The sequence below is a fragment of the Engystomops pustulosus genome, chromosome 11, assembly GCF_040894005.1.
Source record: "Engystomops pustulosus chromosome 11, aEngPut4.maternal, whole genome shotgun sequence".
NCBI classification, from domain to species: Eukaryota; Metazoa; Chordata; class Amphibia; order Anura; family Leptodactylidae; genus Engystomops; species Engystomops pustulosus.
The window spans coordinates 6,721,331-6,730,525 of record NC_092421.1 but is presented as its reverse complement, the minus strand read 5'-3'; positions in this window follow the sequence as shown (position 1 = coordinate 6,730,525).

Below are 9,195 nucleotides of genomic sequence, written 5' to 3'. Positions count from 1 at the left end.
GTGGAATAGACGAGCTGGAGGTAGGAAATGCACACGGTGGAATAGACGCGCTGGAGGTAGAAATGCACACGGTGGAATAGACGCGCTGGAGGTAGGAAATGCACACGGTGGAATAGACGCGCTGGAGGTAGAAATGCACACGGTGGAATAGACGCGCTGGAGGTAGAAATGCACATGGAGGAATAGACGCGCTGGAGGTAGGAAATGCACACGGTGGAATAGACGCGCTGGAGGTAGAAATGCACACGGTGGAATAGACGCGCTGGAGGTAGAAATGCACACGGAGGAATAGAGGTAGAAATGCACACGGAGGAATAGACGCGCTGGAGGTAGGAAATGCACACGGTGGAATAGACGCGCTGGAGGTAGAAATGCACACGGTGGAATAGACGCTGGGAGGTAGAAATGCACACGGTGGAATAGACGAGCTGGAGGTAGAAATGCACATGGAGGAATAGAAGCGCTGGAGGTAGAAATGCACACGGTGGAATAGACGCGCTGGAGGTAGAAATGCACACGGTGGAATAGACGCGCTGGAGGTAGAAATGCACACGGTGGAATAGACGCGCTGGAGGTAGAAATGCACACGGTGGAATAGACGCGCTGGAGGTAGAAATGCACACGGTGGAATAGACGCTGGAAGGTAGAAATGCACACGGTGGAATAGACGCGCTGGAGGTAGAAATGCACATGGAGGAATAGACGCGCTGGAGGTAGGAAATGCACACGGTGGAATAGACGCGCTGGAGGTAGAAATGCACACGGAGGAATAGACGCGCTGGGAGGTAGGAAATGCACACGGTGGAATAGACGCGCTGGAGGTAGAAATGCACATGGAGGAATAGACGCGCTGGAGGTAGGAAATGCACACGGTGGAATAGACGCGCTGGAGGTAGAAATGCACACGGAGGAATAGACGCGCTGGAGGTAGGAAATGCACACGGTGGAATAGACGCGCTGGAGGTAGAAATGCACACGGTGGAATAGACGCGCTGGAGGTAGAAATGCACACGGTGGAATAGACGCTGGGAGGTAGAAATGCACACGGTGGAATAGACGCTGGAGGTAGGAAATGCACACGGTGGAATAGACGCGCTGGAGGTAGGAAATGCACACGGTGGAATAGACGCGCTGGAGGTAGAAATGCACATGGAGGAATAGACGCGCTGGAGGTAGGAAATGCACACGGTGGAATAGACGCGCTGGAGGTAGAAATGCACACGGTGGAATAGACGCGCTGGAGGTAGAAATGCACACGGAGGAATAGACGCGCTGGAGGTAGAAATGCACACGGTGGAATAGACGCGCTGGAGGTAGAAATGCACACGGTGGAATAGACGCGCTGGAGGTAGAAATGCACACGGTGGAATAGACGCGCTGGAGGTAGAAATGCACACGGTGGAATAGACGCGCTGGAGGTAGAAATGCACACGGTGGAATAGACGCTGGGAGGTAGAAATGCACACGGTGGAATAGACGCGCTGGGAGGTAGAAATGCACACGGTGGAATAGACGCGCTGGAGGTAGAAATGCACACGGGGGAATAGACGCGCTGGAGGTAGAAATGCACACGGTGGAATAGACGCGCTGGGAAGTAGAAATGCACACGGTGGAATAGACGCGCTGGAGGTAGAAATGCACACGGAGGAATAGACGCGCTGGAGGTAGAAATGCACATGGTGGAATAGACGCGCTGGAGGTAGAAATGCACACGGTGGAATAGACGCGCTGGAGGTAGAAATGCACACGGTGGAATAGACGCGCTGGAGGTAGAAATGCACAGGGAGGAATAGACGCGCTGGAGGTAGAAATGCACACGGTGAAATAGACGCTGGGAGGTAGAAATGCACAGGGAGGAATAGACGCGCTGGAGGTAGAAATGCACACGGTGGAATAGACGCTGGGAGGTAGAAATGCACATGGAGGAATAGACGCGCTGGAGGTAGAAATGCACATGGAGGAATAGACGCGCTGGAGGTAGAAATGCACACGGTGGAATAGACGCGCTGGAGGTAGAAATGCACACGGTGGAATAGACGCGCTGGAGGTAGAAATGCACATGGTGGAATAGACGCGCTGGGAGGTAGAAATGCACATGGTGGAATAGACGCGCTGGAGGTAGAAATGCACACGGTGGAATAGACGCGCTGGAGGTAGAAATGCACACGGTGGAATAGACGCGCTGGAGGTAGAAATGCACACGGTGGAATAGACGCGCTGGAGGTAGAAATGCACATGGTGGAATAGACGCGCTGGAGGTAGAAATGCACACGGTGGAATAGACGCGCTGGAGGTAGAAATGCACACGGTGGAATAGACGCGCTGGAGGTAGAAATGCACATGGAGGAATAGACGCGCTGGAGGTAGAAATGCACACGGTGGAATAGACGCGCTGGAGGTAGAAATGCACACGGTGGAATAGACGCGCTGGAGGTAGAAATGCACACGGTGGAATAGACGCGCTGGGAGGTAGAAATGCACATGGAGGAATAGACGCGCTGGAGGTAGAAATGCACACGGTGGAATAGACGCGCTGGAGGTAGAAATGCACACGGAGGAATAGACGCGCTGGAGGTAGAAATGCACACGGTGGAATAGACGCGCTGGAGGTAGAAATGCACATGGTGGAATAGACGCGCTGGGAGGTAGAAATGCACACGGTGGAATAGACGCGCTGGAGGTAGAAATGCACACGGTGGAATAGACACGCTGGAGGTAGAAATGCACATGGAGGAATAGACGCGCTGGAGGTAGAAATGCACACGGAGGAATAGACGCGCTGGGAGGTAGAAATGCACACGGTGGAATAGACGCGCTGGAGGTAGAAATGCACATGGAGGAATAGACGCGCTGGAGGTAGAAATGCACATGGAGGAATAGACGCGCTGGAGGTAGAAATGCACACGGTGGAATAGACGCGCTGGAGGTAGAAATGCACACGGTGGAATAGACGCGCTGGAGGTAGAAATGCACACGGTGGAATAGACGCGCTGGAGGTAGAAATGCACACGGTGGAATAGACGCGCTGGGAGGTAGAAATGCACATGGTGGAATAGACGCGCTGGAGGTAGAAATGCACACGGTGGAATAGACGCGCTGGAGGTAGAAATGCACACGGAGGAATAGACGCGCTGGAGGTAGAAATGCACATGGAGGAATAGACGCGCTGGAGGTAGAAATGCACACGGTGGAATAGACGCGCTGGAGGTAGAAATGCACACGGTGGAATAGACGCGCTGGAGGTAGAAATGCACATGGTGGAATAGACGTGCTGGGAGGTAGAAATGCACATGGTGGAATAGACGCGCTGGAGGTAGAAATGCACACGGTGGAATAGACGCGCTGGAGGTAGAAATGCACACGGTGGAATAGACGCGCTGGAGGTAGAAATGCACACGGTGGAATAGACGCGCTGGAGGTAGAAATGCACATGGTGGAATAGACGCGCTGGAGGTAGAAATGCACACGGTGGAATAGACGCGCTGGAGGTAGAAATGCACATGGTGGAATAGACGCGCTGGAGGTAGAAATGCACACGGTGGAATAGACGCTGGGAGGTAGAAATGCACACGGTGGAATAGACGCGCTGGAGGTAGAAATGCACACGGTGGAATAGACGCTGGAAGGTAGAAATGCACACGGTGGAATAGACGCTGGAAGGTAGAAATGCACACGGTGGAATAGACGCTGGAAGGTAGAAATGCACACGGTGGAATAGACGCGCTGGAGGTAGAAATGCACACGGTGGAATAGACGCTGGAAGGTAGAAATGCACACGGTGGAATAGACGCTGGAAGGTAGAAATGCACACGGTGGAATAGACGCTGGAAGGTAGAAATGCACACGGTGGAATAGACGCGCTGGAGGTAGAAATGCACACGGTGGAATAGACGCGCTGGGAGGTAGAAATGCACACGGTGGAATAGACGCTGGGAGGTAGGAATTTGCAATGCAATGATTAATTAGGACAACTTTAGGAAACATGAAAAATGGCAGCTGAAAATTATGATACATGTGCCCCCCCCCCCTGTGTTTGATTCTTTATTTTAAGCAGAATTGTTTTACTGAGCTATTCTATCACATTTTACTGGTATTCAAAGGGCACCTGTCATCAGGTCTGTGTCACTTGTCCTGTCACCTCTACCTGTTGGAGCAGCTCACAAGGATCCCATCCCAGCCTTTATCTAGTTATTCATACATTAATCATTATAAAATCATCTTTTCTTTATTATGTAAATGAGGCTGGTCACATGGTCAGAGGCAGTGATGTCACACCGGTTACCCCCCCCCCCCCCCTTCCTGCTCATGTCTGTGTGTAGTGTATAGTAAAGCATTGCTGGTGTGTGTGCTCTATCTTCTGACATGCTGCATCCTCCTATTACACAGAGACACAGACATCAGCTACACAAGTACCTGACATGTTCAGCTATACACATGGCTGCCTGGAGCTGTTGTATCTCTCCTATACACACACAGGCTGCAGGGGGCGCCAGCACCAGGAAGCACATGGAGGGGTCATTACACCATTATACCTCACATCATTATACAGGCTGTCAGTCATGTATATAGGAGTATCTCTTACACACAGGCTGCAGGGGGCGCCAGCACTAGGAAGCACATGGAGGGGTCATTACACCATTATACCTCACATCATTATACAGGCTGTCAGTCATGTATATAGGAGTATCTCTTACACACAGGCTGCAGGGGGCGCCAGCACTAGGAAGCACATGGAGGGGTCATTACACCATTATACCTCACATCATTATACAGGCTGTCAGTCATGTGTATAGGAGTATCTCTTACACACAGGCTGCATGGGGCGCCACCACCAGAAGCACATGGAGTATCTAATGCACCATTATACCTCACATCATTATACAGGCTGTCAGTCATGTGTATAGGAGTATTTCATACACACACAGGCTGCAGGGGGCGCCAACACCAGGAAGCACATGGAGGGGCCATTACACCATTATACAGGCTGTCAGTCATGTGTATAGGACTATCTCATACACACACAGGCTGCAGGGGGCGCCAGCACCAGGAAGCACATGGAGGGGTCATTACACCATTATACCTCACATCATTATACAGGCTGTCAGTCATGTATATAGGAGTATCTCATACACACAGGCTGCAGGGGGCGCCAGCACCAGGAAACACATGGAGGAGCCATTACACCATTATACAGACTGTCAGTCATGTGTATAGGAGTATCTCATACACACAGGCTGCAGGGGGCGCCAGCACCAGGAAACACATGGAGGAGCCATTACACCATTATACCTCACACCATTATACAGGCTGTCAGTCATGTGTATAGGAGTATCTCTTACACACAGGCTGCAGGGGGCGCCAGCACCAGGAGGCACATGGAGGAGACATTACACCATTATACCTCACACCATTATACAGACTGTCAGTCATGTGTATAGAAGTATTTTATAAACACAGGCTACAGGGGGCGCCAGCACCAGGAAGCACATGAAGGAGCCATTACACCATTATACCTCACATCATTATACAGGCTGTCAGTCAGGTGTATAGGAGTATCTCATACACACAGGCTAAAGGGGGAGCCAGCACCAGGAAGCACATGGAGGAGCCATTATACCTCACATCTTTATACAGGCTGTCAGTCATGTGTACAGGAGTATCTCATACACACAGGGTACAGGGGGCGCCAGCACCAGGAGGCACAAGTGATGAGATTGGGACTTATTTATTAAGGGTCCGCGGATCGCATTTCCGTCGGGCTTCCCGAAGTTTTGGGGATTTGCGTCGCTGGGACAGGTATGTGGGAAAGGGATTTTAGAGTGGCAGCGCTGCTTTCATGCAACAAAATTGGAGGACGGCCCGCAACTAATGCACTTACATGCACCAGGAAGAAGATGGTGATCTACAACGGACCTGAGCGGGGAAGCGACACATGCAGGATATTGGGCGCAGGATCTTAGTGACTCCCCGCACAGCGCATTATACACGGACAATGCACTTACATGCACCAGGAACAGGAAGGTGAACCCCGGGGACCTGAGCGAGGAAACGACACATGCAGGATATCAGGCACACGATCTTAGTGACTCCCCACACAGCACATTATACACGGACAATGCACTTACATGCTCCAGGAAGAAGAAGGTGAACTCCGGGGACCTGAGCAAGGAAGCGAAACATGCAGGATACCGGGCGCAGGATTTTAGTGACTCCCCGCACAGCGCATTATACACGGACAATGCACTTACATGCACCAGGAAGAAGAAGGTGAACTCCGGGGACCTGAGCGGGGAAATAACACATGCAGGATATCGGGCGTAGGATCTTAGTGACTCCCCGCACAGCGCATTATACACAGACAATGCACTCACATGCACCAGGAAGAAGAAGGTGAACTCCGGGGACCTGAGCGGGGAAGCGACACATGCAGGATATCGGGCGCAGGATCTTAGTGACTCCCCACACAGCACATTATACACGGACAATGCACTTACATGCTTCCGGAAGAAGAAGGTGAACTCCGGGGACCTGAGCGGGGAAGCGACACATGCAGGATATCGGGCGCAGGATCTTAGTGACTCCCCGCACAGCGCATTATACACGGACAATGCACTTACATGCACCAGGAAGAAGAAGGTGAACTCCGGGGACCTGAGCGGGGACATAACACATGCAGGATATCGGGCGCAGGATCTTAGTGACTCCCCGCACAGCGCATTATACACAGACAATGCACTCACATGCACCAGGAAGAAGAAGGTGAACTCCCGGGACCTGAGCGGGGAAGCGACACATGCAGGATATCGGGGCACGATCTTAGTGACTCCCCGCACAGCGCATTATACACAGACAATGCACTCACATGCACCAGGAAGAAGAAGGTGAACTCCGGGGACCTGAGCGGGGAAATAACACATGCAGGATATCGGGCGCAGGATCTTAGTGACTCCCCGCACAGCGCATTGTACACAGACAATGCACTTACATGCACCAGGAAGAAGAAGGTGAACTCCGGGGACCTGAGCGGGGAAGCGACACATGCAGGATATCGGGGCACGATCTTAGTGACTCCCCGCACTGCGCATTATACACAGACAATGCACTTACATGTACCAGGAAGAAGAAGGTGAACTCCAGGGACCTGAGCGGGGAAATAACACATGCAGGATATCGGGCGCAGGATCTTAGTGACTCCCCGCACAGCGCATTGTACACAGACAATGCACTTACATGCACCAGGAAGAAGAAGGTGAACTCCGGGGACCTGAGCAGGGAAGCGACACATGCAGGATATCGGGGGCAGGATCTTAGTGACTCCCCGCACAGCACATTATACATGGACAATGCACTTACATGCACCAGGAAGAAGAGGGTGAACTTCGGGGACCTGAGCGGGGAAGCGACACATGCAGGATATCGGGCGCAGGATCTTAGTGACTCCCCGCACAGCTCATTATACACGGACAATGCACTTACATGCACCAGGAAGAGGAAGGTGAACTCCGGGGACCTGAGCAGGGAAGCGACACATGCAGGATATCGGGCGCAGGATCTTAGTGACTCCCCGCACAGCTCATTATACACGGACAATGCACTTACATGCACCAGGAAGAGGAAGGTGAACTCCGGGGACCTGAGCAGGGAAGCGACACATGCAGGATATCGGGCGCACGATCTTAGTAAATTCCGGCACAGGGCACTATACACGGACAATGCACTTTCGGGAACTCCTCCGGACGGGTAAGTAAATGTGCCCCATTGTGTACAAATATTGCCCATTTTTTCATGAAAAGGTTTTGCTATTTTGTGATCTGTCTACATTTTTTGTTCTAGCTTTTGCTCTCATCATGATTCTACAGTTCAACTTCTTCTAATTTGGGAGGCGATTTCTTTTATGTTATTTGATGGGTATGAATATAGCGGCTGTTATACTTCTTTGAGTCTGAAATATAGTCATATGTCATTTTTAAGCAGATAGAATTGGGTAACGCCCTTACAAAATATTTATAGTAGAATTAGAGGATGATTGCTTTTATTATCCACTGGGAGTTGCTGGAGTAGTTAGAATAATAGATTATTTATAGATTTGCTGGTCTTCATAGATGGGCGAAATTCTAAAAAATAATGCTTGCTCTCTTTATCACAGTACTTGACCTCTGCCCTCTGACCCTGGGGGTCTCCGCCAACTGCCTCTAGTAACTTAGGATGCCCTACAGCTGAGAATGTCCCCCCGAGGAATGCGAGGTAGCTGACATCTAAGGCTCTGTGCACATGTTAGGCTCCGCGCAGAAGACGTATATTTAGAGCTCAGCACAGAATAGAATTTGTCGGATCAGAAAAGTTTACAAAAGTTTAGGAAAGATTTTCCTCATCTACGTGGCTGGAATCTGATCATGTCTGTTTTTTTACACATAAAGCTTCAAAATGGAACAATTCTATTTAGAAAAAAAAATAAAGTCTAAACCTCAGATGTTGCGCTAATAAGAGAATAGAGGGGGACATGTATTATCGTATCGGCGCCTAAACAATGCCGGATCTTTAGTTTTTTTGGACGCAGAATTGTTGCGGATCATTTATAATGAGTTTGCGCCAGAAAGAACAGATGTTTCCGACTATCCCGTCTTTTTTTGGCACAAGTGGGCGTGGCCTAACTTTTCCACATTATCCGTCACATTTATGTGTATTTTGTCTGCATTTTTAGGCACAATTTTTGGCGCACAAGAGACCAGGAAAAAAATGGTCAGAGAGCAAAATTAAGGCGCAGTCCATGAAAGATTTTGGCGCACATCTCATTGATGTCAGAATTTTTATGGCGCACGACTGATTATTACCGTCTACCCATTAATTACTTACAGCCGTGCGCCACTTTAATACATCGGGCTGTGCTTTCCGGAGACTGATCTCCGATGCCGACAGTCGTGCTTGCGCGATTAGTAAATCCCCCCCAGAGTATTGTTCCTTTATGAGCCTTTCCAGCAGCAGGGTGATGGCACATTTTGGCGTTTTGAACGTGTTTTTTGGCCGTTTTTAAGCAGTCCATCAAAAAACGCATGTGTTAAACTGAACATGTGAATGGCTGCAGAAGACACATGAATTGCCGTGGTTGGAGAACTGGAGACTTCCATATTGTATCTGGCGTAGGTGATTTTGCCCAAGGAGCCTTCTCTGTAATGTCAAAGAACATCACTAGCAAAA